Source organism: Aegilops tauschii, chromosome 7 (assembly GCF_002575655.3).
Source record: "Aegilops tauschii subsp. strangulata cultivar AL8/78 chromosome 7, Aet v6.0, whole genome shotgun sequence".
NCBI classification, from domain to species: Eukaryota; Viridiplantae; Streptophyta; class Magnoliopsida; order Poales; family Poaceae; genus Aegilops; species Aegilops tauschii.
This window is the reverse complement of record NC_053041.3, coordinates 642921769-642944269: the sequence shown is the minus strand read 5'-3', so window position 1 is coordinate 642944269 and position 22501 is coordinate 642921769. Positions and strand designations below refer to the sequence as shown.

The 22501-nt window shown below is 42.9% G+C and overlaps 1 pseudogene; it reads left to right on the top strand.

The window, feature by feature from the left end:
- The first annotated feature begins 20747 nt into the window (after window positions 1-20747).
- LOC109766607 (uncharacterized) lies at window positions 20748-21566 on the top strand (annotated as a pseudogene).
- The last annotated feature ends 935 nt before the right edge of the window (window positions 21567-22501 follow it).

Genomic DNA, 22501 nt, shown 5'->3' with positions numbered 1-22501 from the left:
GAGGATATATACCCATGCAAGAACCTGCGGGATACATCCGTCGGTGGCGGAGCTTTGTCATGCGTGATTTCATTACGGACATGCCAGGACTGCCATAGTGTCATCAGTACCACCATGCGTGATGTATCAGAAAGCGGGTGGAGGACGTCAAAGAGCCACTCAGGCCCCGTGTTTTGAACTGCGGCGATGTCCAGGATCATCCAGTCCTTGGCCATTGCCCTCCAAAGGCTCACCGCACGTGGGCACCTGCACATTGCATGGAATCCATCCTCGTGTTCCGTCCCACAGAGAGGGCACATGTCATTAGTTTCCAACTGTTGCGAAAATTTATTTGCCCATGTAGCTAACGAGTTGGAGACCAACCGCCAAGCAAAAACTCATACCTTTGGAGGAGCAGGGCACCCCCATATAGTCTTCCAGATGGCGCAATGACCATCCGGTGCCCTGCTTGATGCGCTCGCCGATGGACGCTCGTGCTCATCCATGGCAAAGCGGTACGCCGACCGGACGGAGAAGACACCAGATTTCTTTGGTGCCCATGCGAGAACATCCTCAGGGGCTCGTGGAGATGTCCTGATGTTGGTGATGACGTCGATGTCGATGGGGAGGAAATACTGTCGGAGAATATCCAAACGCCAAGCTCCATGTCCATCCAGCAGGTCCGACACCCTCCTCAGCCTGCATGTACCCTGAGGAGTAATAAGCTCGCCTGATGGCTCCCTAGGCAGCCACTTATCACGCCAAATTCGAATTTGACAACCGCTCCCAACACGCCAAATCAACCCCTTTTTTAGGAGTTCCAAACCATGCATGATCGCCTGCCATGTTACCGATGCGTTGCCTGAGAATACCGTGTCCTCAAGCCGCCCCTCCAGGTAGTAGCGAGCTTTTAGTACCTGCGCACAAAGACTGGATGAGATTGTCTTATGGATTGATCGAGGGCATCCAGAAGGATGATGGAAACCAGCCGTTTAATCGTAGTTGGTTTAATAATCTGTCAGTTGCATTTAATAATGGACGCGATGCGCGCGTGTTTGAGGACAAGAGGACAAAGAAGAGATGGAACGTAATTGTATATCCAACTCATGTTCGCTTCGCTCTACAACAAGCGAGTTCAGTTCAGTAATGGAATGAATTTGTTCCGGCTAATAATAGAAGAAAAAACTCCACAATGCTCGTTCGTCAGAGCCAACGGCCTTCCGTTCGATTGCTTTGCTCCGCCTCTCTCGCGTATACGAAGGAGTAGTTCGTTGATTGTTTTCTCGCGCCTAAGTCAGCCCTGTTGAGACGTCCTGGCTCAGCCGGGAGCCATTAACAGCTAAAGGTTGACGACGCCGGATAAAGCCAGATGAGCCTCGGTTCAAGGCTCTGACCACTCGTTCGATGGGTCCTCCACTAGCCATTGACGGCCGGCATCTCTAAAAACCTGGAGATGTATGTTCACGAAGAACAAGTTTAGTGACGGCTGGCTAAGATTGTGTATGGAAAATCATCAATGATTAATTAATTATGAGTTTGTAGCGCATGCACATTAAGAAGAGGGAGTTGCCATCACGTACTAGATTATACATGAGTTCTTGTAGGAATATTTATAAGTCCAATGGTGGGAGCAAGTAGACGTGAACGTCACACATGTGTTAAAAATACTAATACTTGTATTATGGAAATATAACTAGGTTAATTTGTTAAAAGTGTTAATCGCACATTTAAAATTGTTCAATAAACAAAGTTTGCTCAACTCTTAGAAAATGTTTGCACCATTAAAAAAACAGTAAGTGACATTTTTTTTTACGCATTTCAAGAAAATGTACTTGACATTTTCGGAAAATGTTCTACATTATATTACTTTTTGTGTAATCCAAAACAAAATGTTTGGTACCATTAAAAACAGTGCAAGTTACAAAAAAATTTACTTTTTTGCCCCTGCATTAACCAAAGAATTTTATTCAATGATGGATCTGAGAACAAATCTATTTTCAGTTTTTGAACAGGATAACCATTGGTAGTACTGTTATTCAACGATGGAAGCACATGTATTACTGTGAGTACAACAGATACTGCTGAATGCATTATTACAAAATTACTTATTAGTGTGTTCACAATACTTAGTTGAAGGATCTTAATATGCACACGTATTTTTGCACATAGTCAGTTGTATCCATGTTTTGTTTGCCATGGTTGTGATTTTCTTATATGCAGGTACGTACTTTCAGATAAGGGGTAAAATTACAGACATCAAATGCAGAATGATCACATGACTCGGTGAAATGGTCTCAAAACAATAACTGAACTGTCTATTCGAGAGAAATATATTTCCATTCACTGACTTTCTTTATTATCCAAAAAATGTTCGTATTTTGCTGTCAGGATCACAAGAAGAGTCATGAGATGTACTCATTTAAGCGGAAATGGGTGAAACCGCATGATTATTTTCTTCTGTTGCCCTAAATGTGCTTCCTCAATGTTGTTCAAGGATCTCTATATCAAGAAGATCAATGGATAGGATTTGCATAAAATATTGATCCGCTGTAGAAAACCTATCGTGTATCATGCATATGATCTACGTGCTGATGTCACATCAACATGGCAACACGGGCGATCCTAGCGTTGAATCATTGTCGTATTGTATGATGGTCCATAGTTATATCGGGAGATCACAATAACACAAGTTTTCCTCTATTAGAGTGTAACCGGCTGTGAAGAGCAAGGTTTGGTTCAGCCAATGAAATGTTCTAATTATTTCTATATGCCGATACTTTACTTCTGAATATTGGAAAGTTTTGTCATTCTAAGTACTTCAAAAGATTAGTGAAACCGATATATTGCACCTCAGATTCGATTGTAACATCCTTTACAACATTCCGTTCTTATGTTTTATGTGCTTACAAGTTTGGAGAAGATGCCATATCCCTTCCATCTAAAAGACTTATCCATCATGATAGTCATTACATCAATGTGCATACTTGATAATCCGTATCTTACTTGAGCATCGCCAAGGTTTTCTGATTTTTTTCTATCAAAGTATTATAGTTATTCATACAACAAATGTCGATCAATAAGATTCACTATCATGTTTTTTCTAATGCTAGCCCGTGCGAATGCACGGGTTGACGACTAGTTAAGGAGAATTAGACAGGAGCCACAAGGCGGCTAAAATAAAAGACTACTCTCGCAACATAAATTCACATTGGTGTTTCGCTACCGCCAATGCCCAAAGATAGGCCTCTTCTTTAATCTTGGCAACAACAATGGTGGTCGTTGAAGCCGTGTTGCGAAAGATTCTAGTGTTCCGCTCCTTCCAGATTTTCCACGTGACTAGCACATCTAGCTCCTTGCAATCGCAACACTAGTGTCACATGTTTAGCCGGTAAATGGTCAGAGGGCGTGCGCCTGCAATGACATAGCATACACACTTAATGTTTTTTTCAACTATTATTTTTTGTTGTTTATTTTTCTCTGTTTGTAAGTATTAGTTTATTTGAGTAAAAATACAATAACATTTTTCATGTAATTGTAGAAAACTATTAGCCCATTTTTTCTCAGTATTATTTTTAATAGGTTTCAAGGATTTAGAAAAACATTAATGAAATTTTAAAATTGTTCGTGCATTGGCCGGCCCATGTAGGTTTTTTTTCACCGGTTTTTGGGGAACCTTTGCAATGAATGTACTGACGGTTTTCTGGCCCGTTTGTTCTTCTGGTTTTCCCCGTCATGGGAATTTGCCATTTTCTCATTTTATTGTTTTTCTTCTTTTTGGGTTTCAGTTTCAGTTTCCATTTTCCATTTTTCGCTTTAATCAAATTCATGATTTTTTCATATTTGTTTTTTTGAAATCTCTGGGTATTTTGTTCCAAACTTCATGAACTTTTTAAAATTGCAAACTGTATTTCAATTCTTTTGATTTTTTTGAAATCGATGAACTTTTAAAAAAATTTATTCTAAAAAAAATACTATTTTGAAAAAAACTGGATCTGAAAATAGTATATCGATTTTTGAAAAAAATCACATGGTTTTATAAAAATTCATTAAATTTGGAAGAAAAGTTCACATAGATTTAGAAAATTTAGTGAAATTTTCACATACTTATACTATTTCGAATTCACAAACTTTTTTTTTGATCTTTTGTAATTTTTATCTTATTTTTTGCATTTTCCCCAAAACTCAACGGTTGACAGGCTGAGAGGTGGTGGTTTGCCCTGTGGCGGATGTCAGTGGTTCAAGTCCACTTATCTCCACCCGATGAACTTAGCAGATACTATGATAGCGATATCACCGAAAGGTTTAGTACGGTAACACCAGTGACAAAAGGTTTAGTATGGTAACACAGATCCTATATCTCGGGATACAAGAGGTGTATTCATTAAACGCTTAATGCTTTTGTCCGATTATTACTATCTTAATTACCGGGGCAGCACCGCGCGATGGATAGGGCCTTTAGTTGGACAGCCGACTCTTAATACAGGACCCGTGCTGGTCAAGACGTAATTTGAACACATCCCCCACTTCAAATTCTAGCAAGAATATCTCGAGGGGTGACTTCCAGGGAACAAATTAATATCATAATGATCTTGTTCGCAGATATATGGTTGTAAGAATAAGTCCTCATACCCATGCCTATTTTTATTATAAGTGTTTCTAGTGTCAACTTGGTTTCGATCTGGACAAAAACTAGAATTAATTCTCTCGCAAAAACTTGGTAGAAACCTCTGACTTCAAGGTGCCTTCCTCTCATGGGTTCGATAACTCAGGGTAAACTCTGGGAACAAAAGATGAGGATCCTTTCTGCTCCTTTACCGGATCACAAAAGGGACTAATCAGGCAGTGGCTTGGTTAAGGGAGTAGAACGCACCAGAGCCGCAGCGAAAGCTAGTCTTAATAGGGAGATCGTCACTGCTTATGGACCCGAAGATGGGTAATATATCCATGACTAGGATGAAGCTTGGATGAAACCAAGCAGAGGTCCGAACCGACTGATGTTGAAGAATCAGGGGATGAGTTGCGGTTAGAGGTGAAATGCCACTCGACCCAGAGCTAGCTGGTTCTCCCCAAAATGGGTTGAGGCGCAACAGCTGACTACACATCTAGGGGTAAAGCACTATTTCAGCGCGGGCTGAGGGAGCAGTACCAAATCAAGGAGAACCCTGAATATCAGATATGAACCAAAAACAACAGGGGTCAAGGTTAGCTAGTGAGACGATGGGGGATAAGCTTGATCGCCAAGAGGGAAACAACCCGGATCACCAGTTAAGGCCCCTAAATAACCGCTCAGTGATAAAGGAGGTGTGTGTGTGGGGGGGGGGGAGGTTTGCCTAAAAGCAGCCACCCTTTAAAGAGTGCGTAATAGCTCACTGATCGAGCGCCCTTGCGCTGAAGATGAATGGGGCTACGTGATTTGTCGAAGCCGTGGGATGTCAAAATGCATCTGTAGGGGATCATTCCGCCTAGAGGGAAGCAACCGCGAAAGCGGGGGCCGACGAAGCGAAAGAGAATGTCGGCTTGAGTGACGGAAGTATTGGTGAGAATCCAATGCCCCGAAAACGCAAGGTTTCTTCCGCAAGGTTCGTCCATGGAGAGTGAGTCATGGTCTAAGATCAGGTCGAGAGGCGTAGTCGATGGATAATAGGTCAATATTTTGGTATTACCCCTTGCTGGTACGGAGGGATGGAGGAGGCTAGGTTAGCCGAAAGAGGTTCATAGATTTAAGGACACAAGGTACCTTGAGCCAGGGTCCGAGTACGAAGCGCTGCAACGCTGAAGTATGTGCCCCGTGGACTAACGATTGCTTCTCCAAGAGGCTCATACCAGGTGCTATGGTGCTGAAGTATGTAACTGATACCATACTCTCAGGAAAAGCTGAAACGACTTTCAACAAAGGGGTACCAATACCCGAAACCGACACAAGTGGGTAGGTAGAGAATACCTAGGGGCATGAGATAACTGTCTCGAATGAACTCGACAAAACAGTCCCGTAACTTCGGGAGAAGGGGTGCCCCCTCACAAAAGGGGGCCGCAGTGACCAGGCACGGGCGAATGTTTACCAAAAGCACAGGTCTCCTCTAAGTCGCAAGACCAACGTATGGGGGTTGACGCCTGCCTAGTGCCGGAAGACCAAGGAAGTTGGTGAACTGATGACAGGGAAGCCGGTGGCCATAACTATAATGGTCCTAAGGTAGTGAAATTCGTTGTCAGATAAGTTCCGACCTGCACGAAAGGCGTAATGATCTGGGCACTATCTCGGGGAGAGTCTCGGTGAAAAATACATGTCTGTGAAGACCCTATGAAGCTTTACTATTCTTGGGATTGGCTTTGGTCTTTTCTTGCAACTTTGGGCCCTTAGGGGGGTTGGAGCCATCAGTGAGATACCACTCTGAAAGAGATCGGATTCCAACCTTGTGTCAGACCTGCGGGCCAAGGGACAGTCTCGGGTAGACAGTTTCTACGCGGTGTAGGCCTCCCAAAAGTTAACGAAGGCATGCAAAGATTTTCTCGGGTGAGACAGACATTAGTCCTAGGGTGTAAAGGCAGAAGGGAGTTTGACTACAAGACTCACTGGTGGAGAGACACGCACCAACTGGCATGAAGAAAAAGAATTGGCTACAGTAAAAAAAATGCCGCAAATAACAAAAAATAGCGCGCGGGCGGGAGACGGTCTTAGCCCGCAGCCAAGAAGGTAGGGACATATGGGGCTGTTTGGTTGCCACCCTGAGCCCAAATGCCTGACCCGAGCCTCTCCCTGTGACCTTCCGGAGCTGTGTTTGGTCGGTGTACTGAGAATCTAGCCTGAAAATCTTGCCTGTGAATGCTGCCTAACATAGGCCTAGAAAATTGCTGGCCTGAGCTACATGTAAATGCATCTTCTCCTACCTGAGTATAATCGGGGTGGCAACCAAACATGGTCTTCAATATGAGGTGTGCCTGAGCATGCAATTTCACCAACAAAATCAGGCTACTCTCAGGCATGCAAAATTTTCAGGCATGTTGCTCAGGGTGGCAACCAAACAGCCCCATGGTACGAGGTGGTGCGTGTTGCCGTACATCCCGTCGAGCGCAAAAATGAGTTGAAGAGGAGCTCGTCGACGACAAGGTTGAACGTGGCCAGGATTGCAGAGCCAAACCGGTAGTTGTTCACCGACCGATGTTGAAGTCCCCCACGTAATCCACGTGAGGTCGCAGCAGTCAGCTATCGAAAGCAACCCTGCGTCGAAGTCAGGCCGAAGAACACGGGAGCTTGGAGCATTGGCCATGGAGAAGGGGCCGGCCGCGGTGGCCGTGAGGAAGTAGAAGAAAGAAGGTTAACACCGAGTCTCACATGATCATGGTTCCATGCAGAGAGCACTACTGTAGTGTAAAAAAAATGCTCATAATTATATCATGAGACGGAGAGAGTACTTTACAACCACACAATTGTTCATGGGTTTTCAGACCTGGTACTGCGAAAACATCCATCCGCTTGGCCTGAGCCTGATACTGAAGCTTTTGCCTGCGGGTGGTAACGATAGCTTCAGTTGCCGTTGCACAGGAATCTATAATACCTAAATAGTTGATCCCCACTATTCTAATTCTCTTGACATGCAGCCATCCCACCTCAGCACATGTGCCATGTCTGCAGCTCCCTCCAATCAGAGCTTTCGTTTAGACTACCCACAGTGAAAGTAACATAGGTAGTAACATCACACATATCTAGATAAAGTAGATGATGTGGCAAGCAATAAATGAAGAAAGAGAAGAAAGTAGTAACATAGCTAGTTACTAGTAGTATGAGTAACATCACATATATCAAGGCAAGATGTGTCTATAGCCTAATAAATAAAATGTTGCATGTTATCACACATATGTTACTCCTCACTATATAGATAGTAACATAGACTAACATGGGCATGTTACTAGTCTATATTATTATCCATTGTGGCTAGTCTTACACACCAGATAGCCGATCAAAGCCCAGCCTCGCACCCTTTGGAAAAAGGTCAGCTTTTCTACAGCCATCGAAGGCCAGCAGCCCTCCTGTGTCGCTCCACCTCCAAAGAAACATTTAATTTTCTTGTGGTGGTCACCCCATTCCCATCTTTTAATTACTCCTTGCTCCCACGAATTGATTGACCTCACCGCTTTTATCTCCTCACAGGAACAAACATTTTCTCCGGTTGCCCCTTCATCTTCAATCTTCTCTTCTTCCTCATGTTGATTCTTCTTCTTCTTCTTCTTCTCTCTCTCTCTCTCTCTCTCTCTCTCTCTCTCTCTCTCTCTCCCCTAAATATTCACACAAAATTTTGAGAGAGATTCTGTTGCCTGATTGCTTTCAGTTTTTTGAGATCTCTAAGGAGGTTGAACAGATCCGTCGCTTGCTCTCTGTTTGAGGTTTATGAGGAGTAGGAGGAACAAATTCGTATTCGTGTCGTTCCTCCGAGGTTCATCATGCAACTATAAGGGTTTTCTCCATCAATTTTTGTTGTTCTATTCGATACAGTGCATTTGATCTAAAATCAGTTTTTTCACTGGTGCCGCGGCGCGGTGGGCGGCGGCGCAGATGCTGTGACAAGGTGGGCGACTTGCGTGGGCGCCGGCGGCGAGGTGGGCATTCCCTGCTGCTGCTTCTGTTGCTACTGCTGGCCGTTTTGTGCTGCTGTTGGTCCGTGCACATGCACGTGGCCGTGGCTTGCCGTGGTGACCGTGCGCTGATGCTGCCGGCCATGCTCTGCTGCTGCTGCTGGCCGTGGCGCCGTGCCCTGCTGACGTCCACCGCATGTGCGGGGCCTGCTGCGCTAGTGTTACACCAGACTCTGAGTCCGCATGTTTGTTCAGTTTTTGCATCGTAATTTCTTTTTTCGTTGTGTTGTGTCACTGTTTCGAGTGCCGATTTTTCATGCCTGATAAGATGGAATGTCAAAGAGGAAAATGCATCCCCATAGATATTATGTAAGCTTTAAAACAACCTTTGTTTTTCATTCTTTATTCAAGGTTATAAGTGAAGATGGGAGTTCTCATGCTCCACACCAATTGGAGATATTCAGTTAACTGAAGCCAAGGTTATAAGTGTTACTCTGGTATGGAATCTTCACCCCTAGCTAATTTTTTTATCACGTTGTGCAACAAAGCATCACCATTGTTGGAGAGATCAACATTTTAAATGAGAGAAATTATTATCGTGGCAGTGTTGCACTAGAATTTCACGTGAGAACTGAGATGCCTGGGATTTTTTTCAAAGATCATCTTTTATTATATGTTGTAAGTTTTATTTCCAGTGTCCAATAATATCCAATGATGTTTCACTTAGCAATTAAGTTTCTTTCCGGTCTCTTTTAGATTGAAACTTACTTGTGATATGGAGGATTACCTAAGTTACAATATCAGGTATTCACTCCTTGGATCATTCAATTATCATTGTTTCACATATCAGGTATTCACTCCTTGCATCATTCAATCATCATTGTTTCACAGAAAATTACTTATCTGTTGTAGACAATAAAGTTAAAAGGTATACAATGTGCAATTCTACATACAAAATGCAACTGTTGTGTTATCTTTAGGTAAGTCAAATGATCCTTGAGTAGTTTGTCTGGAGGTATGAGTTAGACCAACAACCTAATTAGTGTTTCTTTCCCGGCCATTTGTTGGATATTATAGTTTGCACATGAAAACAAATTCACGTATGAGATTTGATACATATGTTGTTTGAGTTCTTATGTCTCCAATGCTTCCTTTACTAATATAGGAGCATGTTGGCTATTTTACTGCAATCACAGCCCAATGTTGACTTTGGGGCAAACTGACAATGTCCCGCAACAACGTGCGGGGTTTCATCTAGTTCTCTATAATTATTAGAACCGTTTCCCGGAATTCCCAGCTATCTATCAATCAACCAATGTAGCATCCATATACATACCAATATCAAACACTCAATCAAGTATATAATGAACCGAAGCTGTTGAAGAAGGTGCTCTTGAAAATCAGAGATCTGAACCAGCCATTTCCAGGCATTTACAGCCCGCTTAGTTCAGTTGGTTGCTTAAGCATAAACAACCTTGCCTTTTCCAAATACAGCAGCATATAAGATTCAAATAAATAGCTCAAATGATCCAGATGCAGGCAAGAGAAACTTGCACAAGGGAAACAATGACAAGTCTGAGAACGGAACAAGAAAGTAGATAATGGGTTCGACGCGCATTAGGAAAACCCACTGTCTGCACTCGTACTCAATACAGACCATGGGATGAAAAACCTGATGCACCAGACTACCCTGTTACAAACACACAATGTAACAAAAGGTTCTTGCTACAACACATGGCAATACATAAATACGGTGGCTAATCACAGACATGGACGAACAAAAGTGTAGCTCACATCACTGGGTCTTCTCGCTGCTGCGGAATTAGTAAGAAGAGTAGCAGATCAGTAAATCACAGGATGCAGTGCAAAGGAATGAAGTAACCAGCGGGCCAAGATGTATACCTCTTATAATTCCTCCTTCTTTGGCATCTCCTCGTTACTATTATTGAACTCTTCAAATAATCTACTGAGATGGAACTGAAGATTGTGACGGTTGGGATGCAAAGAGATTGATTTTTCAACGAAACCTTCCACAGTCTCCACCTCATCCAAAGTTGCATTATGACAAAGAATTTCGACCTGGACGTCAGTAAGGCTTGAAAGATGCTCAAAGCCCATGTCAGCATCTTCACTATCCCTGAACGGAACAAGACTGGCTCTCCAGCAAAGATGGAGCCATCGCAGTGCTGGCATAGCACCTGCTGCAAAGTTTATACCCCTTGTTCTGGATATCTGAAGTGTGTAGTTGAACACCGCCAGCAGCTTGAATCCGTTACTACTTACAGTCAGGACGCCAGCCTAGTGACATACATCTAGCTTGAGATTGGCGAGAGAAGGCATACACATAAGAATATGGAGACCTTCATCATCAAATAGTTTGACTTCTATGTCTAATTTGAGGATGTTGGTTAGGAAGGTCATTCCATTGGGAACCCTCGTCATGGGCAGCATTAGTTCAAGATTTTGGAGGTGAGGAAAGGTGCAGCAGGGATCCCTAAACAGATATTCTCCTATTTCTCCAAGAGGACAAAGATATTGAAGGCTGTCATGGCCCAACCCTCCAGAGATGATGTCAGTCTTTCTCCATAGCCTTCAGTCCATGATCCAGTCATCGTAATCTTTCTCAATTTTGTTAGATGTCCAAGCTCTTCCAAAAATTTCTCAGGGTTGTCAATTTTATAGATATCTGCCACTTCCTCCAGGGCTCGCATGCTCACAAACATATCTGCAGCAAGCACACAGTCAGGCCAAACAAATAGGCGGACCAAATTCTGTAGTCGGGCTGGAGTCGATGGCAGTTCTTTAATCGGGGTGGCCAGCAAATCAAGAGTCTCTAAGTTCTGTAGCTTTCTGATATCTTCAGGAAACTTTGTGATTCCTGCAGACTTAATTCTCAAATACCCTCAGTTGATAGAAACTTCCTATATTTCTTATATGCTTGTTTTCCAATGACCAATAGTCTCCACTTATATCAAACACACGCAAAGATTGAAAGTCCACAAGTGGGGGTATCTGCTCTCTGTCTCCGAACACATTTAGTGAGCGAGCATGTAACTTTCTTCTTGTGATGACTTGGATTGCCCCTTTTTGTTCATGCCCATTTAAACCACTCTAGAGGTCCCCAACATTATTTGTACATACCCCCCTTCCAATTAGGCTTCTCTAACCCTAGTTGTCATCCACACCAAGCTCTCTCTCTCTCTCTCTCTCTCTCTCTCTCTCTCTCTCCAATCTTAATCACATGACTTTAAGCACCAAATGTTTCCCCCATCCATTCTTTGTAGGCATGGTCCAGGACATCGAATTGTGGCACAACTCTCGAGTCCTTAACACAGCTTATGGCCTAGTGCTACCTTGAAGCGATCTTTGTGATGCGTCGTCCATATGTGTCGCAAGAATATTTGTGTGTCCTGCCAAAAACTCATTTTTTTCAAGTTGCTGGTGCAAAACACGATGGCGGTGGTTGTGCCGGACAAGTCCTTTGAAGAGTTCCACGTCAAGCCATGCGTCCTCGATGTCTCGATCAATGTGGCTTTCGATCCTTGCAACACTTTGTCGGGGATAGGTAAAAAATGTGGTAAGTACAATTTCTTAATAAAAGGGTAGGTACAAAAATTTAACACGGTAAAAAATGGTATGTATGGTATGTACACATAATTAACTCGTTAAAGCCTAAAATGATATGAGGAAAAATAATAATACCTATAGCGTAAAATGTTATGAGAAAAAATAATAATAGCCATCTCAGTCCTCGACATCCTTCTCACGAGGAGGGTGCCGCCGGATGAGGCAAAGTGTGACGACATCAACGCCAAGAAGTTCCTGCTCTACTCCATGCAGCTCTCGCGGGAGGAGCTCGTCTTCATCCTCCCGCGATCTTCTATAAGCAAGCTAGGCCGTCGCATGGGACTCACCATGCCTTCCTTCTGCCGTGTCACCTCCATCAAGATGGACACGTATTTCCTCTGCATCCATCCATCGATCAACCAGCTCCTCCCTGCACTCGAGAGGTTGTCTCTCTCTGGAAACATTGTCGACATCAGTGCCTTTCTCAACCACTTCCCCCACCTGCGTTTGCTCAGGGTCACCTTCCGTGGGGTCAGGTCTGGCTTGCTCGAAGAGGTTCTCACCACACTAGAAGCGGCTCTGGTGCTCGTACTTACAGTGTCCCTCCTAGGCATCGAACTCAACATTCATAATTGGGGCCAAACTACGGACGGAGGTCAATTTTTCTCCCTTAGTGTTGCGGCACGGTCTTTCCACATGTGCTCGTTCTTATTAACTCCTTCAATAAACAGTTTACTATTGAGCTGCCATGCTTTCCTCGCACCTCGTCAACCGAGATGTGATTGTGCTCTGTCTACTTCACACATGTGTCGGAAGATGAGTTCTTGGCCCTTGAGAGGTTGTCTCTCCAACGCTTCCACTGCACCATCCTCGATCTTGCCACCATGGTCGACTGCTGCCCATGCCTACGTTTGCTCAAGGTGAACGCGGATAGCTCTGCATAAGATGATTTAGTCCGCTCAACGTCGTTGTAGGAGTTTGAGTGTGGTATCTATGAAGGCAATGTGTGGGCATCGACATCAATACTCCACTGCTTACGCAACAGAAGCTCGGTGTTGATGTCGACTCGAACCTTAGTGTGTCCATCCGGGTGCCAATTGTGGAGAAGGTATCGTATTCGTTTTCATATAAAAAGTTGGCTCTTATGTTTGGCTTTTGCTCACTTCAGACCCTGATGGTAGAGATGATAGAGAACATATATAGAAAGATGAGGGGCTCAAAAAGGAAGGGAAAGATGCATGTTCGCAGCACCCTCATGTTCATGTCCTATGTTTGCGAATATCTGCTCAGGTATATCTCTTGTTCAACCTACATTTTCATGTCTTTTCCCATTTTTCAGTTACTGGATTTTTAATTTGTCAAATAATTTTTTATCAGTTGGATGCTATTTAGGATATGTACTTTTGGTGGCTAGATTGTTCTATCGTTTGTCCTTGACTTTTGACTAGAAAAGAGATGTGGAGTGAGGGATAGAGCATGACTCTTTTCATGTGAAGCACGCGAAGGAGTGCAATTGTGCATGTGTGTAGTATGTGGGTGGATCAGTGGAGTGTGTGTATTGTGTTGGGTAACTCGTGGTTTGCGAGTGAGACGACGGGGTGACATAGATAGAAAAAAGGGATAAGTGAGCACGCATAATGTGTGTTAATATGCCTGTGTGTGTAAGACAGAATAAGAGGATCTCCAATCGGTGCCCTCTTTATGGGCAACAAAATGCGCTTGGATCAAAATTTGGGACACTTATATGCTTTTTGGGGCATAAAAAACATCCAACTCCAATAGGTGCCCTAAAGTAGGGAACATACGAACATGCAAACAATGTTTTATAAAGCACATTACATAGATAATTTTAATCATTTAAACACCAAAACATTGCAAAAATTTCAACCCTAAACATAAATTCCATCCTACTACTTGATCACCCAAAATAAAAAAAGATCGCATACTTCACACAGTCTTCCTCACAAGTAACCACCACATATACTTCATTCATCGTGTCTCTATTTTTCTCTGATGCAAATGCGATATACATGTGATTCGCAAAAAAGACAGAACATCATAGACATGGTCCAGGACATCGAATTGTGGCACAACTCTCGAATGCTTAACGCAGCTTATGGCCCATTGCTACCTTGAAGCCATCTTTGTGAAGCGTCCTCTGTATGTGTCGCACAAATATTTGTGTGTATTACCAAAAATCATTTTTTCAGGTTTCTGGTGCAAACCTCGATGGTGGTGGTTGTGCCGGACAAATCCTTTGAAGAGTTCCTCATCAAGCTATGCGTGCTCGATGTCTTGATCAATGTGGCTTTCGATCCTCTAAACACTTTGCAGGCTATTGGTAAAAATGTGTTAAGTACATTTTGTTAATAAAAGGGTAGGTACAAAAATTTCACATGGTAAAAAAATGGTATGTATTGTATATACACATATTTAACTCGGTAAAGACTAAAATGATATGAGCAAGCATAATAATAGCTATAGCCTAAAATGTTATGTGGAAAAATAATAATAGCCATCTCAGTCCTCGACATCCTTCTTGAGAGGAGTGTGCCACTAGAGGCGGCAAAGTGTGACGACGTCAATTCCAAGAAGTTCCTGCTGCATTCCATGCAGCTCTCGTGAGTGGGTGCACCATCCTCGATCTTACCACCATGGTCTAGCGCTGTCCCTGCCTACATGTGCTCAAGGTGAATGCAGATAGTTCTGATGTTGTAGGAGCTTCAGGTTGGTCTCTATGAAGGCAATGTGAGGGCATCGACATCAAGACTCCACTACTTACGCAAGAGAAGCTCGGTGTTGATGCCGACTCAGACCTCAGTGTGTCCATCTGGGCGCCAATGGTAGAGATGCTCTTGTATTTATTTTCATATAAAAAGTTGGCTCTTATGTTGGCTTTTGGTCATGCTTCAGACCTACGATATACAACTATACAAATAGAAAGATGAGAGGCTAAAAAGGAAGGGAAAGATGCATGTTCGCAGCACCCTCGTGTTCATGTCCTATGTTTGCGAATATCTGCTCAGGTATGTCTCTTGTTCAACATATATTTTCACGTGTTTTCCTATTTTTCAGTTACTGGATCTTTTTTATTTGTAAAATAATTTTTTATCAGCTGGATGCTTTTTGGGATATGTTCTTTTGGTGGCTAGATTGTTCTATCTTTGTGCTTGAGTTTTGACTAAAAAAGAGTTGTGGAGCGAGGGATAGAGCATGACACTTTGCATGTGAAGCACTTGAAGGAGTGCATTTGTGCATGTGTGTGTGAGAGAGTATGTGGGTGGATCAGTGGAGTGTGTGTGTGTGTGTTGTGTTGTGTAACTGGTGTTTTAAGAGTGAGAGAGTGGGGGTGTCAGCACGCATAATGCATGTTAATATGCCTGTGCGTGCAAGAGAGAGTATGAGCATCTCCAATAGGTGCCCTCTTTTTGGGCACCAAAATGTGCTTGGATCAAATTTTCGACACTTCAAAGTTCTATTTGGGGCATAAAAACATCCAACTCCAATAGGTTCCCTAAAATAGGGCACATTCGAACATGCAAACAATGTTTTGTAAAGAACATTACATAGATCATTTTAAACATTTAAACATCAAAACACCGCAACAATTTAAACCCTAAACCTAAAGTTCATCCTACTACTTGACCACCCTAAATAAAAAAGAACACATACTACACGTAGTCTTCCTCGCAAGTAACCTCTGCATATACTTCATTCATCATGTCTTTCTTTTGCTCAGATGCAAGTGCGATATACATGCGATTTAGAAAAAAGTTAGAACATCTTATAAACCATACATATAGTGTAAAATCCCTGGCTACTTTGAATTGTTTGTGTCCTGTCACACACGATGAATCCCCTAATTATCCAACTTAAAATGTCAGAAAATGGGGCTTCCACGATTCTTACCTCGGCACAGGTAATGCCTAGCAGCACGAGCTTGATTTGATGCTAGAGACGACGCTTATGGCATGCCATCTAAGCGAATTTGACGTGTTTCTTGCATACTATGTGTCAAAGTTACACTATAGCCATTTAGAGAAAATATATTATAATGATATTTATCAAGTAAGTGACAAACCGCGGATAAGAAACGTTTCCGGATGTGGTAAGTACATTTTCAGGCTAACAGTTTACGTGTTTTTGTGCCAACACCTGCAGGCTGCTGGTCCAGCCATATGGATCATAGACGCAATCCTCATCCGCCTCCCGCCTGATGAGCCTGAGAATTTCGTCCATGCATCCCTCGTCCGCAAACTGTGGCATCGTCTCCTCTCCGATAATGGCTTCCTCAACCGCTATCGAGCCTTTCATAATACGCCACCTATGCTCGGCCTTCTCCACAGTTGGTCCTGCAATCACCCCTTCATCCCCATCACAAAACTTATCCCCCGTGGTCACTATAAACACAATAATATGGCTGACTACCGCCACGGCCGTGTCCTATTTTCAGATTGGGTCATCTGGTTCCCCATGCCGGGCAACACCAGGGAGCTACCGGCACCACAGAGAGGCGATAGTTGGAATACTTATGAATGTGCAGCTGTGCTTTGTGCCGTTGATTGTTGCGACCATGGGGCTTACCAATCGGGGCCATTTTTTGTGGTCTCCATCATCTTTAACGAGGAGAAGGTGGCCACGATGATCTTGTATTCGTGGGCCTCCCTTGACCTAGCTTTATTGAGAGTGATATCAGTATCTCTTGGATGCCTGTTGTGCTCTTTGGAGCTAAATTTTATCTTTATGCACGATGCTCGTCTTGGTGTACTTAAGTATGACTTGGGAACGTCTTGCCTATCAGAGATTGAATCGCTGTTTGTGATCTAGATTGCACGTTTGACTCTCATGCCCTGATTGCGCCAGAGGATGGCCAGCTGGGGATTGCGACGCTCAATGGATTCAATCTCTCCTTGTACTGGAGGGCGGTTTGTAACGACCAGGTTGCAACGTGGACAGAATCTGAAGTCGTTGAACTAAAGAAGCAACTCCTTGTAGGCGATCCCATGATCCTACATACTGAGTTGGTTGGCTCTATTGAAATAACGACTATCATCTTTGCAACCAAAAATCTTGGAACAGACATGATTGGTCTCAAGTCACTAAGGTCGAAGAAGCTCACGAGCGAGCTTCGTCTTTTCAACCATCCATGGGCTATGTTCCCCTATTTTACCTTCTATAATCCACCAGGTAAGTAATTCGTTTACCTCTATGTTGTCTATTGTAGTACTACTAGCTATTATTTACAAGAGCGTGTTAATAGTTAGTAATGATATATTTTTTATCACTGGGACAATTTGAGAACGTGGTCGATTTAGGAGAAAGTTAATTGGGAAGCATTGATGAGGAATCGGGAGAGAGTGAATCTGGAAGCAGTTAATTGGGAAGCATTGATGAGGAATCGGGAGAGAGTGAATCTGGAAGCAGCGACAAGGAATAAGGAGAAAGTGATGCTGGAAGCAGTGACAAGGAATAAGGAGAAAGTGATGCTGGAAGTAGTGACGAGGAAATGAGAAAACTGATTCTGGAAGCACCGATGATGAAGCAGAAGAAGCCGAAGCTAGAAACATCAATGACGAAGCATAGTCCTTGAGCGAGGGCTTGAAGCAAGGTCATTCTGTCTACCATTTTGATATTGATTCTCATTCAAGGCCCTACCAGTCAGTAACTAAAGTGTACTTATAAACCTGGCAAGATAGTTCCGCACAAGATATTTTAGTCCGCTCAACTTCATTGTAGGAGCTTGAGATTGGTGTCTATGAATGCAATGTGAGGGCATCGACATCGATACTCCACTACTTACACAACATAAGCTCGGTGTTGATGCCGACTCAAACCTCAACATGTCCATCTGGGAGCCAATGGTAGAGATGTTCTTGTATTGGTTTTCATATAAATAGTTGGCTCTTATGTTTGGCATGTGGTCACACTTCAGACCCTGATGGTAGAGACGATGTACAACTACAAATAGAAAGATGAGGGGCTGAAAAAGGAAGGGAAAGTTGCATGTCTGCAGCACCCTAATGTTCATGTCCTATGTTTGTGAATATTTGCTCATGTATGTCTCTTGTTCAACCAGTATTTTCACGTGTTTTCCTATGTTTCATTTACTCGATCTTTTTATTTCTCAAATAATTTTTTATCAGTTGGATGCTATTCGGGATATGTTCTTTTGGTGGCTAGATTGTTCTATCTTTTGTGCTTGACTTTGACTAAAAAAGTGATCTGGAGCGAGGGATAGAGCATGATACTTTGCATGTGAAGCACGTGAAGGAGTGCATTTGTGCATGTGTGTGAGAGAGAGTATGTGGGTGGATCAGTGGAGTGCGTCTGTTGTGTAATTGGTGCTTTAAGATTGAGAGAGTGGGGTTTGATATATATAAAAAAGAGATAAGTGAGCACGCATAATGGGTGTTAATATGCCTGTCAGTGCAAGAGAGAGTAAGAGCATCTCCAATAGGTTCCCTCTTTTTGGGCACCAAAATGTGCTTGGATCAAAATTTGCGACACTTCAAAGTTCTTTTTGGGGCATAAAAACATCCAACTCCAATAGGTGCCCTAAAATAGGGCACATTCGAACATGCAAACAATATTTTGTAAAGCACATTACACATAGACCATTTTAAACATTTAAGCATCAAAATATCACAACAATTTAAACCCTAAACATAAAGTTCATCCTACTACTTGACCAACGTAAATAAAAGTTAACACATACTACACGTAGTCTTCCTCGCAAGCAACCACCACATATACTTCATTCATCATGTCTTTCTTTTGCTCACATGTAGGTGTGATATACAGGAGATTCAGAAAAACTTAGAACATCTTATAAACTGTACATATAGTGACAGATCCCTGGCTACTTCGAATTGTTTGTGTCCAGTCACACCCAATGAATCCCCTAATTAGCCAACTTAAAATGTCAGAAAATGGGGCTTCCACGATTCTTATGTCAGCACCATTAACGCATAGCTGCACGAGCTTGATTTGATACGAGAGATGATGCTTATGCCATGCCATCTAAGCGAATTTGACCTGTTTCTTGCATACTACGTGTCAAAGTTACACTATAGCCATTTAGAAAAAAGATATTATAATGATATTTATCAAGTAAGTGACAAACCGCGGATAAGAAACATTTCCAGATGTGGTAAGTACATTTTCTTGCGAATGCAGGATAATTCTCATGAATGGAAGCCGGAGAAGATCGTACAACTACCTGGGCAGTATCTTCCATATCCATAGTGGGTGCAGCTGAAGGATCGTTGTTCTTCCAAGGCACTCCACTTGGCATTGAGTTTGAGAATGTTGATTGTTACCTAATGGATGAAAAAACTTATGAAATTTCCAAGGTCTATACAAAGATGGTAAATTTCTTTGATCATAGATGCACCATCCCATACTTTAGCTTCCCACACATGTTATCAGAACAAACTATTTGATCAATTGGTAAGCGTAATCATATTATTTTTTGTTGTCATTGCTTGCAATTTGCTTGTTCTACTCACATGGTTATATATAGACATGGATTTTGTGCTATTGGGCTTGATTGCCTTGTCAAACTAGCTAGGTGAGGTAGCCAATTCATGGTTTAGTTTTCCTCGTATGTTTAACAATTATATCTTAGAAGGGCCTCCATCTATGAAAATAAAAATATTACATACTACTTTGGAAACATAATATTTCTTGTTCCATATCTTAGGAGAGAAAATGGCTTTCTTGCTTGCATTTTCATATGGTACATCTTTAGTCATACTTTGCACTTATACAAGAATGTTGCATAACCTGCTCTTTATGAGCTTTCCTTATTTACCATGTCCCATTTCCACAAAAAGATAGGGTCACTTGTTATGGTGTGCTAATTTTTATGTATACTGCTTCCAAACTGCAATAAGATGGCTCTTGGAATCTTGCCGGGTGGGGGGGGGGGGGGGGGCAAACAAGCAGCTTCTCTTCCGTTATTCTTAAGCTATATTGTAGTAACAAAATTTAGTGTTGGTATCAAACAAGAAAGAAAATATTTCTTTCAACCAGATTGGGAAGTTGATTTTAAGAAAGGGTCAACTAAATAATTTTCTCAAAAGGAAATGGTTTCATAGAGCCCCTCTTCTAATCACTAGTTGCTCCCAAAGATTTGTCCCAACTGTAACCCTAGATCCCCTTCCTCCACCTCGGTCACGATGGCGTTGCCGCAACCGGCCTCTGTACCCATCCTCGATGAGCTCATGGAGGAGATCTTCCTCCGCCTTCCTACCCTAAACATACTCACCCGTGCCTCCTCCATGTGCGCCACATTCTACCGCATCATCAAAGGCCGCACCTTCCGCCACCGCTTTCGTGCACTCCAATGGCCTACCATCCTCAGCTTCATGCATGCAACCGGACTCCACCCCACTCAGGCTCCGCATGCCTCCGCTCTCGCTTGACGACGCCATCACCCCGCGTGCCGGGGATTTCTCCTTTGTCCCGACCATTGTTTGTACCTCCTTCTAAGTCCCGCCCGATGAGGAACTCCCCCGCTAGCGCCCTTGCATCTTCCGTAATGGTTGGGTCCTCCTCGATTGGACCTCCCTCCAACCCCGTGCGTCAATAACTAGAGCTACTCCGAAGAAGTCTCTGAGGTAAGCATCCTCATGGAGAGTAGGGACCTCATTGACTCCTTAGACGAAGGTCGCCGCCTCGCGTGGCCGAAACGGGAGCGATGCAACGCCGCTAACTTTCACCTTGCCTTCTATGACCCCCTATCCAACATATATGTGGTGGTTCCAACCATACCCGAGGACCTAACTTCCAGCCGCTAGATTACATTTGGGAATTCGAGCCCGTGCTTGCTCCCAACACCAGCAATGATAGCGAGGAGGAGCCCTTCAAGGTGATATGCATAGCAAGATAACAGACAAATCTTTTCCTCTTTGTCTTCTCGTCTAGAACTATGCAATGGTGTATGGTCGAGTCCCCTGTCCTCCCTTATTTAGACGACATGGTCTGTTATGACTCTGTACACGACTGCTTCTACTGGACACATTTTTGGTTTTGGAGTGACCATTTGATGGTTCTGGACACACACACTTTGAATTTTTCAACGGTCAATTTTCTCACCGGCTACCATCTGCACCTCAGAGACACTGACCCAAGCTTTGATCATCGGTGTCCAAATGTAGTTGTGGTGGGTAGGAAGGAGCCATTGAGATGTTTTCTCTTGTTTATCAACTCGGGTCCTATGCTCTCCACCATACCACCTTACAGGATAATTCTCATGAATGGAAGTTAGAGAAGATCGTACAACTAGCTGGGAGTATCATGACTATTCCATGTCCATTGTGGGTGCAGCTGAGGGATTCTTGTTCTTCCAAGGCACTCCGCTTGGCATTGAGTTTGAGAATGTTGATTGTTACCAATGTTGGGGATATCGCTTATCGGGAATTTATCGGTTGACCCATGATAATGGGTAAATCGGCCAGTTTATCGGCATATCGGCCGATTTATCGCCATATCGGATGATTTATTGGCCGATTTATCTTATCGGCCAGACAACGGTAAGCGATAAATCGGACGATTTATCGGAATATCGGAAGATATCTTGAACAGTGATTGTTACTAAATGGATGAAAAATCTTATGGAATTGCCAAGGTCTGTACGAAGATGGTAAATTTCTTTGATCGCAGACACGCCACCCCTACTTTAGCTTCCCACGCATGTTATCAGAACCAACTATTTGATCAATTGGTAATCGTAATCATATTATTTTGTTGTTGTCATTGGTTGCATTTTGCTTGTTCTACTCACATGGTTATATATAGACTTGGGTTTTGTGCTGTAGGTCTTGATTGCCTTGTAAAACTAGCTAGGTGAGGCAACCAATTCATGGTTTAGTTTTCTATATATGTTTAACAATTATATCTTATGAGGGCATCCATTTATGAATAAAAGAATACATACTACTTTGGAAAGATAATCTTTGTTGTTCCATATCTTAGGAGATAAAATGGCTTTCACACTTGCATCTTCATATGGTACAACTTTAGTCATACTTTGCACTTATACAAGAATGTTCAAACCAAGAATGTTGCATAAACTGCAAGTTGATGTTTGAAGGCTCTTTATGAGCTTTCCTTATTTATAATGTCTTGTTTCCAAGAAAAGATATAGTCATTTGCTATGGTCTGCTAATATTTCTGTATATTGCTTCCAAACTACAACAAGATGGCTCTCGGATTCTTGCAGGGGGCACAAAGAAGCAGCTTCTCTTCTGTTATTCTAAAGCTGTATTGTACTCTGCAATTTAGCGCATGCCTCGTTCCTAAGAAATTGGGATAGGCAAGATTACCTCCTCCTTCCTAAGAAATTGGGATAGGAAAGATTCCCATTGCATCAACTGTGGTAGCT